Below are 6,902 nucleotides of genomic sequence, written 5' to 3' on the forward strand. Positions count from 1 at the left end.
ATATGTGAAGCTCTGTCTCTGTTTAACTGACACTTTCTATGTCTTATTGTCTAAAGGTTGAGAATCACAAGGGCTTTACTGGGGGCTACCTGAACTGGCCTCTCACCAGTTTTTCAGGCTTGCAAAGCATTTCTTGTCCCCTCTGTGATGAAGCAGCCAGGGATGTGAGGCAAAATTCAGAATTCTTGAACAGAGCAAATTCATCACTGCATTACAGATGAACCAACCCTTGACGATTAAAGACATCAGTTTTCTTCTATATCCTGATTGGTCTGCTTCAGACATTTACAAGGCGAGGAGACATCATTCATTCAATTCAACAGTGAAAAACCACCTATGTGGCATTTTAGAGGCTAAGATGTTACTGTTGTTTCACATAATAAGATCTGGGCATTAAAGAGTCTCTAAGTCCTGTCTTAAAGGTTCTTAGTCAACATAGTAAAAAGATTCTTAAACAATAATGAACTTTAGGGAGCTTTGAGAAATGCTCATTTAAAAGGTTTCACTTTTCAGTACAGATTTACTGCACTCTATTGATGGGGAAAAAATTGCTTTGTCCTTCTGAACACTTAACTTTGACAAAATGATCTTTAAATTAAAGCCAGGCACAAGATAACAAGTTTCTTCTTTTTTCAATTTTTGCTTTTATTCTCATTACAAAGCAAATAGAAAACCTCATGGACATACTGAAAAAATTAAGAGAAAGAAATAAGTAAATATGTATCTAAGGAAATTTTATATATAGCATACAACAAGTTCAGTTGTGTTTACTGAAAATGGGACTTGTGGTTTCATGGATTAATCCCTGCTTCATGCCAGTGTATCTAGGAATTAATTAACTGGTAATAGTAATAACAGTGATGATCACAACTTCTATTTGTGAAGTGTCTACTGGGATTCAGACTTTGTGTTAAATGCTTATATGTATCTTGCACTTTAATCATAGCCTATATCTAGCAATTTAAGCTTTATTACTCCATTGTCCATATGAAAAAAGTGTGAGTGTCAAAAAAAATTACCTAGCTTGCCCAAAATTACTTATTTTTTAAAAATGACAGACATGGGGCGCCTGGGTGGCTCAGTCGGTTAAGCCTCTGACTTCAGCTCAGGTCACGATCGCGCAGTCCGTGAGTTCGAGCCCCGCGTCGGGCTCTGGGCTGATGGCTCAGAGCCTGGAGCCTGCTTCCGATTCTGTGTCTCCCTCTCTCTCTGCCCCTCCCCCGTTCATGCTCTGTCTCTCTCTGTCTCAAAAATAATAAAATAAATATTGAAAAATAATTTTTTTAAAAAATAAAAATGACAGACAGTATTTAAACCCAGTTCTTTGTAACTAACATCCCATACTGTTAAGTTTCATGCATACTTCCTACTATGACTATATAGCATTGTGCTAGATATCATGGACAATTTAAGATATATATTATTTCAAAAAACATTTATATAACATGTAGCATATGTAATATAAATTATATTCATATTATATATGTTCACATATAAATGTATGTATTGCCTTACTCTCAAATATCATATAGTGAATTTGAGTAGACAAAATAAATTTGCCAAAATAAATAACTCATAAACAGACTGTATCTGGAAAGAATGGAATATGTGGCATACCCTCACACAATCTTGGAATCAGGAGGAAGAACAATGAAGGAAGGAGGGGGATGAAGAGTAAAGAGATGACACTTTGTACAGTAATAATAATAATAATAGCTATCATAAAATAAGTGTCAGATGTCATGCTAATTGTCATATATTCATGATCCCATTTAAGTATTAAATAAGTCCAGGAGTTGGGTATTAAAGGTTTGCCCATCTTTACTAATGAGGAAAATGGGACACATAGAGATAAAAATAACTGTTTAAAGTACACAATAAGTAATAAAGCCAGAATAAAGCTGAAATCTTTTGACTTACAAACTTGGATTCTTAACCACCTAATAGAATTTGTCAGGATATCTGGATAGGGATATTGTGATATTTACTTGAAGGTGAATAGTTATCACCAATATTGTTTAAATTGAGTATAATCTAGAGTGGAAGAAATAAGAGATATCTTGCTTTTTCTATTCAACGAACATATTAAGTGCTTAAGTACAAGGCATTACACCAGGTGCTGTGGGAAGTTCAAGAAGTCTGAGGCAGGGTTTCTGGCCTAAAGGACATTCTATTCTACTGTGGTAGGTAAGACACATAGACTAATAAATAGCATACAAAGTAGTATATAATATGTGTCTTTAAAGAGGCAAAAATAGACCAGAAGAAAAAAATAATTTCCAAATTAATTAGAGAAGACTTCATGGAGATGGCAGAATCAGATCTGTGTAGGATTCTTATAGGAGAGAGGGATTGGAACTTATTACACATGGATTAACAGGGAACTCAGAGATATGGAACAAGATTGATCATGTATGGTGCGATTTGACTGGCGCATGAATGCATAGAGGGTTATAATGGCAATGCTTGATGAGATCAGATGTGGAGAGTCTTCATGTCAACATAATAGCCAGACTTTACTTTGTAGACAATTAGGAGTTACTGAAGGGTAATGAGCTGGGAAAATAAACTCTACAAATAAAGAGACATTTTGTCTTTTTAGTCCTTGCCTAGAAGATATTTGCTCTTGCTCAATATTTGCTGAAGGAATCTATGAACTGCTACCACATAGTCAAGGCTATGCTTTAGGAAGGCAGCAATGTATAAAATGAGTTATAAAAGAGAAAGGAAACCATTTACAGGTCTGTTGTGTTCAAACAGGAAAGAAAAACTGGGAATTTTACCTAGGCTTCTGGCAGTGGGAATAGAATTCACAAGAAGGATGAGAGTCATCATTAATGAAGCATGGTCAACACCTATTGACTCACAAGAGCTAATGGGGAAAAAGGAAAAAGAAATCAGATATGGAACCCAAACTTTGAGCCTAATGAGAAAGTAAGACACTTAAAAATAGTTGATTCAGGTGTTGGAGTTGCTTTGTTCCCATATTCAAAGAATATTTTTGAGGGGCTTCTGTGTGCCAGGAATGTTTCTTAAGACATAAGTCCTTGTTATATTTCAATGTTACAGAAAAATTGAGCATGGTAATGGGATTTGTGCAGTGGCAGGAAATAGTTGTCATTTTCAACAGGGTAGTAAGGGTAGGCATTGGGTGGAGGTGCTATTTGAGGGACAAACTGATGAGGTAAGAGAGCTCGACAGCTAGACATAGAGATCTGAGAATGAGAGATGCCAGAAGCTGTTTGCGTTGAGGCAATAATAGATGGGGTGTGAGTGGACGAGAAAAAAGAATATCTCTATCTGAAGACCAAATGTAGAACTTTGGGGAACATCTACATCTAATGACTGAATGGGGCCAGAATAGTTATGAAGGGACAAAGGAAAGAGTTTTACAGTCACTTAGAGATGAATATACTGTGTGATTTTATCTGATTTAAAACATCTCCCTGCCTAGAAATTAGGTGTGGGTTTTTAAAACTCCAGTGAAGACTTTTCAATTTCTCCTGAGGAGGAAGAACTGATTATCTTACATGATAAGCCTTCTATGAATCTTCTTTTTTAATCCAAGTTAGTTAACATATAATATATTAATATTTTCAGGAGTAGAATTTAGTGAGTCATCACTTACATATAACACCCTGAGCCTTCTACAGATCTTTTAATTCTCATATAGTAATAGAAAGAAACCATAGGATACAACTTTGGTTGTAAATATAAGTTGGTAGTAAATTTTTCAATTTTTCTCTAGTATTCCTTACACCTACCAGTACAAAAATCATAAAACTTGGTACATAGAAGTGCATATCAGTAGAATGAAAATTAAGCTAATCAATGACCAATCTTTAGGGAAGTGTATTGATGATCAGGTTATTCAACTAGTATTTAGCAGAATAGACTTGAGTGATGTGATATGCCAGCCTAGACTTAAGGGATCAACCCAGTATAGACACCATCTGCTGAATCCAGGACCTGAATGACCTTCCCATACAGAGTAGAGTCCCCAGAAAGTCATGAGGGTTAGTTCTCTTCCTCTGGGCTTTCAAAATCTAAAACATCAAAGCTCTCTATTCTCTTTCATTAAAGTAGATTCTAAAACATCTCATACAGTCAAGACAGTTATTTCATATTGAACCAAACCTTTCTTGTTGGAAGGGATGTTTATTTCCAACTGTTCTTATTGCATGTTTAAGGGTGTTAGAGATTCTGACATTTAGATACTTTTTGACTACAACCTTATCAGTTTGATCTCAAAAGAAACCATCATTTGCTTCTACATTGCAGTTAATGAAATGCTGCACTTACAGGACAGAGTCATTGACAATAGACTTACATTTTAATGTTTAAAATTTGATTTTCAAGAATCACATAGTTGGAGGCATATAAACTTCAGATGTAGTTCCCCAGAACTTTTCCCTCTTGGTTGTTTGGCAGGTGAGCCAAAGATAATACCAGCAATAGAATCTGAGCTATATATTAAATGAAGAAGGGGAAAAATGCTCTTGATTTTTTTTTTCTGAGATTTGAGACAGTTCACCAAGTGTTTTTTCTATTCAGATAAGGGAGCCAAAGGCTAAGATAGCAGCTTGTCTGGATTAGAAGGTTGATTGTTTGCACTCTTGTTGAGTTTTATTCCTTAATGTAGACCAGGATGTCAGGGGTTTTCTGTGAGAGACACTGAGGACAGCAGACACACAGGGTGGGGCCAAGGAAGACTGACCCTGAGGTACATGTGGGGGCAGAGTGGGGGAGGGGATGGAAGCAGAGATCAAAGAATCAAGAGCTCTTCAGCCTTCCAAGGCAGAAAAGCCTTTGGCAACTCTTTGATGTCCAATTTGCCCTCTGCCCCTAATCAGAGTGTGTCTAGGGACTTGAGTGAGGGCAGGGACATTTTACATGTCTGTCAGGCAGATAGCATCTTTTAAGTAGCTTCTAAAAGAATCGCACAGAAAAAAATTACTATAAGTCCTGACCTACAGGAGCTTACACTCTAGTTCAGTAGACAAAACCTGAGCAACTTGACCAATCAACTTGACCAATCAACTTGTCCAGTGTCTGCCAAAAAACCCAGAAATTCTTGATGGTGTCATAGCTGTGATTGTTATCTGAAACACACAGTTTACTAAATAAGTTATTATCCAGAATAAGAACTACCCGAACATAGTTTTGTTCTTCTGCCTAGTAGAGTGTCCATCCTCAATCATGTTCCTGTACTGAACCTCTTTTTCCTCTCTGTGATCCATTTCTGGTGTTTTGTCTTTGGCATTCTAGAGCAGATGCAAGTTCTATAAAATTATATGGTCATATACTTTTTTCTTCTCTCAGCAAACAAAATAATTAAGTCTTACCTACTCTCTGGACAACATAGGCTTTGATAGGACAACGTATTGCCAAATTAACTTGATATTCAGAACTCTTAAAAAGACAATGCTGAGTATTTGCCACTGGGCAATATGAAACCAATAACTTTAAGATTCAGGCAGCTGTTGGTTAAAAGGCTAACAATTAATGCTCTATTTTGTAAAGTAAAAGAGGAATCTTGAAGACGTGTAGGTATGCAAATTAAATAACTAATATAGGGTCTCCTTTAAATCAATGTCCTTTGTCCATGAAGTTAACTTCACATAGAGCTTCCATCTAATGCACATATGGCCCTACAGAGAAGTTGAAGAGAAACTCATTCGACCCAGGTCAGCCAGCCTGAATTTCTTTGTTCCAACTTCCTTGATTTGCACCTAGTGATTCTTCCACCTGCTAGTACAGGTAGTCCCTGCTAGGACTGGTAGTCCACTGCTAGTCCCTTTTCATCCTAAGTAGTCAGTAAGGAAAGAAGGAAAAATGTACAGGAAAAAATCATCTCAAACTACTGGTAGCTTTAGAAGTCTACAGAAATTACCTTATGCAACCTAGTTGGCAAGGCATAGTTGTTCAACTAAGACCATGTTAGCAGGTTAACTACTAGTCTTCAAGAGAATGCTATCATTTGTCTCTGGATAAAGAAGAAAATGAAGCTATATTCTGTATAATTAAATAATGATAAATGTCAGGACAATAAACTACATTTTGCACCCATCCTTTCCCCAAAATTTTCTCACTATGGTCTCAGTCCTTTCCTGGATCTTTAAGGATAGGAAGCTTAATATAGAGAAAGGTCATATAAAAACACTGGTTGACTTTCCCTTGGTGTATTGCATCTCTATACAAGAAAATTCCCTGTACATAATCAAAGAAACTTTGATTTTGAAAGACAATTTGACCCATCATTGAAATGTACTTTGAAGACCATAACACTTGATGATTCCAGTGTTCTGCCAGTTTCAGTCTTCAAAGGAAAATGCTGATGTTGTCGTTTGTGTGTCAGCAGAGAGATGTACACAGATAAAGTAGCTTCTAGCTAGCCTCCTTAGTGCAGTAGGCAGCCTGTCAGTTTCATAATCTGAAGGTCCTGAGTTCAAACCTCAGAGGAGGCAGTTTGGCTTTTTGCCTTCTTTCTCTGTCAAAAGAGAAAAAAAGAGAAAGAGAATTTTCAGAATAATCTCCTATTAGTTATTTCATGTTCCTCTTAGTAACTTTACTTTTTCGCACCGATGTTAGTTAGTAATAGTTACAATGAAAATAAAGAAGTGTGGGCCATGTCAAAAAATAAGCCATTTGAGAGTTATGATTATAATATTATTAGATGCCAAAACTCATGTCAAATATTTAATCAAAGACATTGTTTCAGGGGTGTCTGGTTAGCTCAGTCAGTTAAGCATCTGACTCTTGATTTCTGCTCAGGTCATGATCTCACAGTTGGTGGGATCAAGCCCCACATCAGCGAAGAGCCTGCTTGGGATTCATTCTCTCCCTCTCTCTGTGTTCTTCCCCTGCTTGCTCTCTCTCTCCCTCAAAATAAATAAATAAAC

General features: G+C 36.6%; 1 non-coding gene across 1 annotated transcript; it reads left to right on the forward strand.

The window, feature by feature from the left end:
* Positions 1–6,394: 6,394 nt before the first annotated feature.
* Positions 6,395–6,467, forward strand: TRNAM-CAU. The gene has a single exon. It is a non-coding gene; the product is annotated as a tRNA-Met (tRNA).
* The last annotated feature ends 435 nt before the right edge of the window (positions 6,468–6,902 follow it).

The sequence above is a fragment of the Prionailurus bengalensis genome, chromosome F2 (genome assembly GCF_016509475.1).
Source record: "Prionailurus bengalensis isolate Pbe53 chromosome F2, Fcat_Pben_1.1_paternal_pri, whole genome shotgun sequence".
NCBI lineage: Eukaryota > Metazoa > Chordata > Mammalia > Carnivora > Felidae > Prionailurus > Prionailurus bengalensis.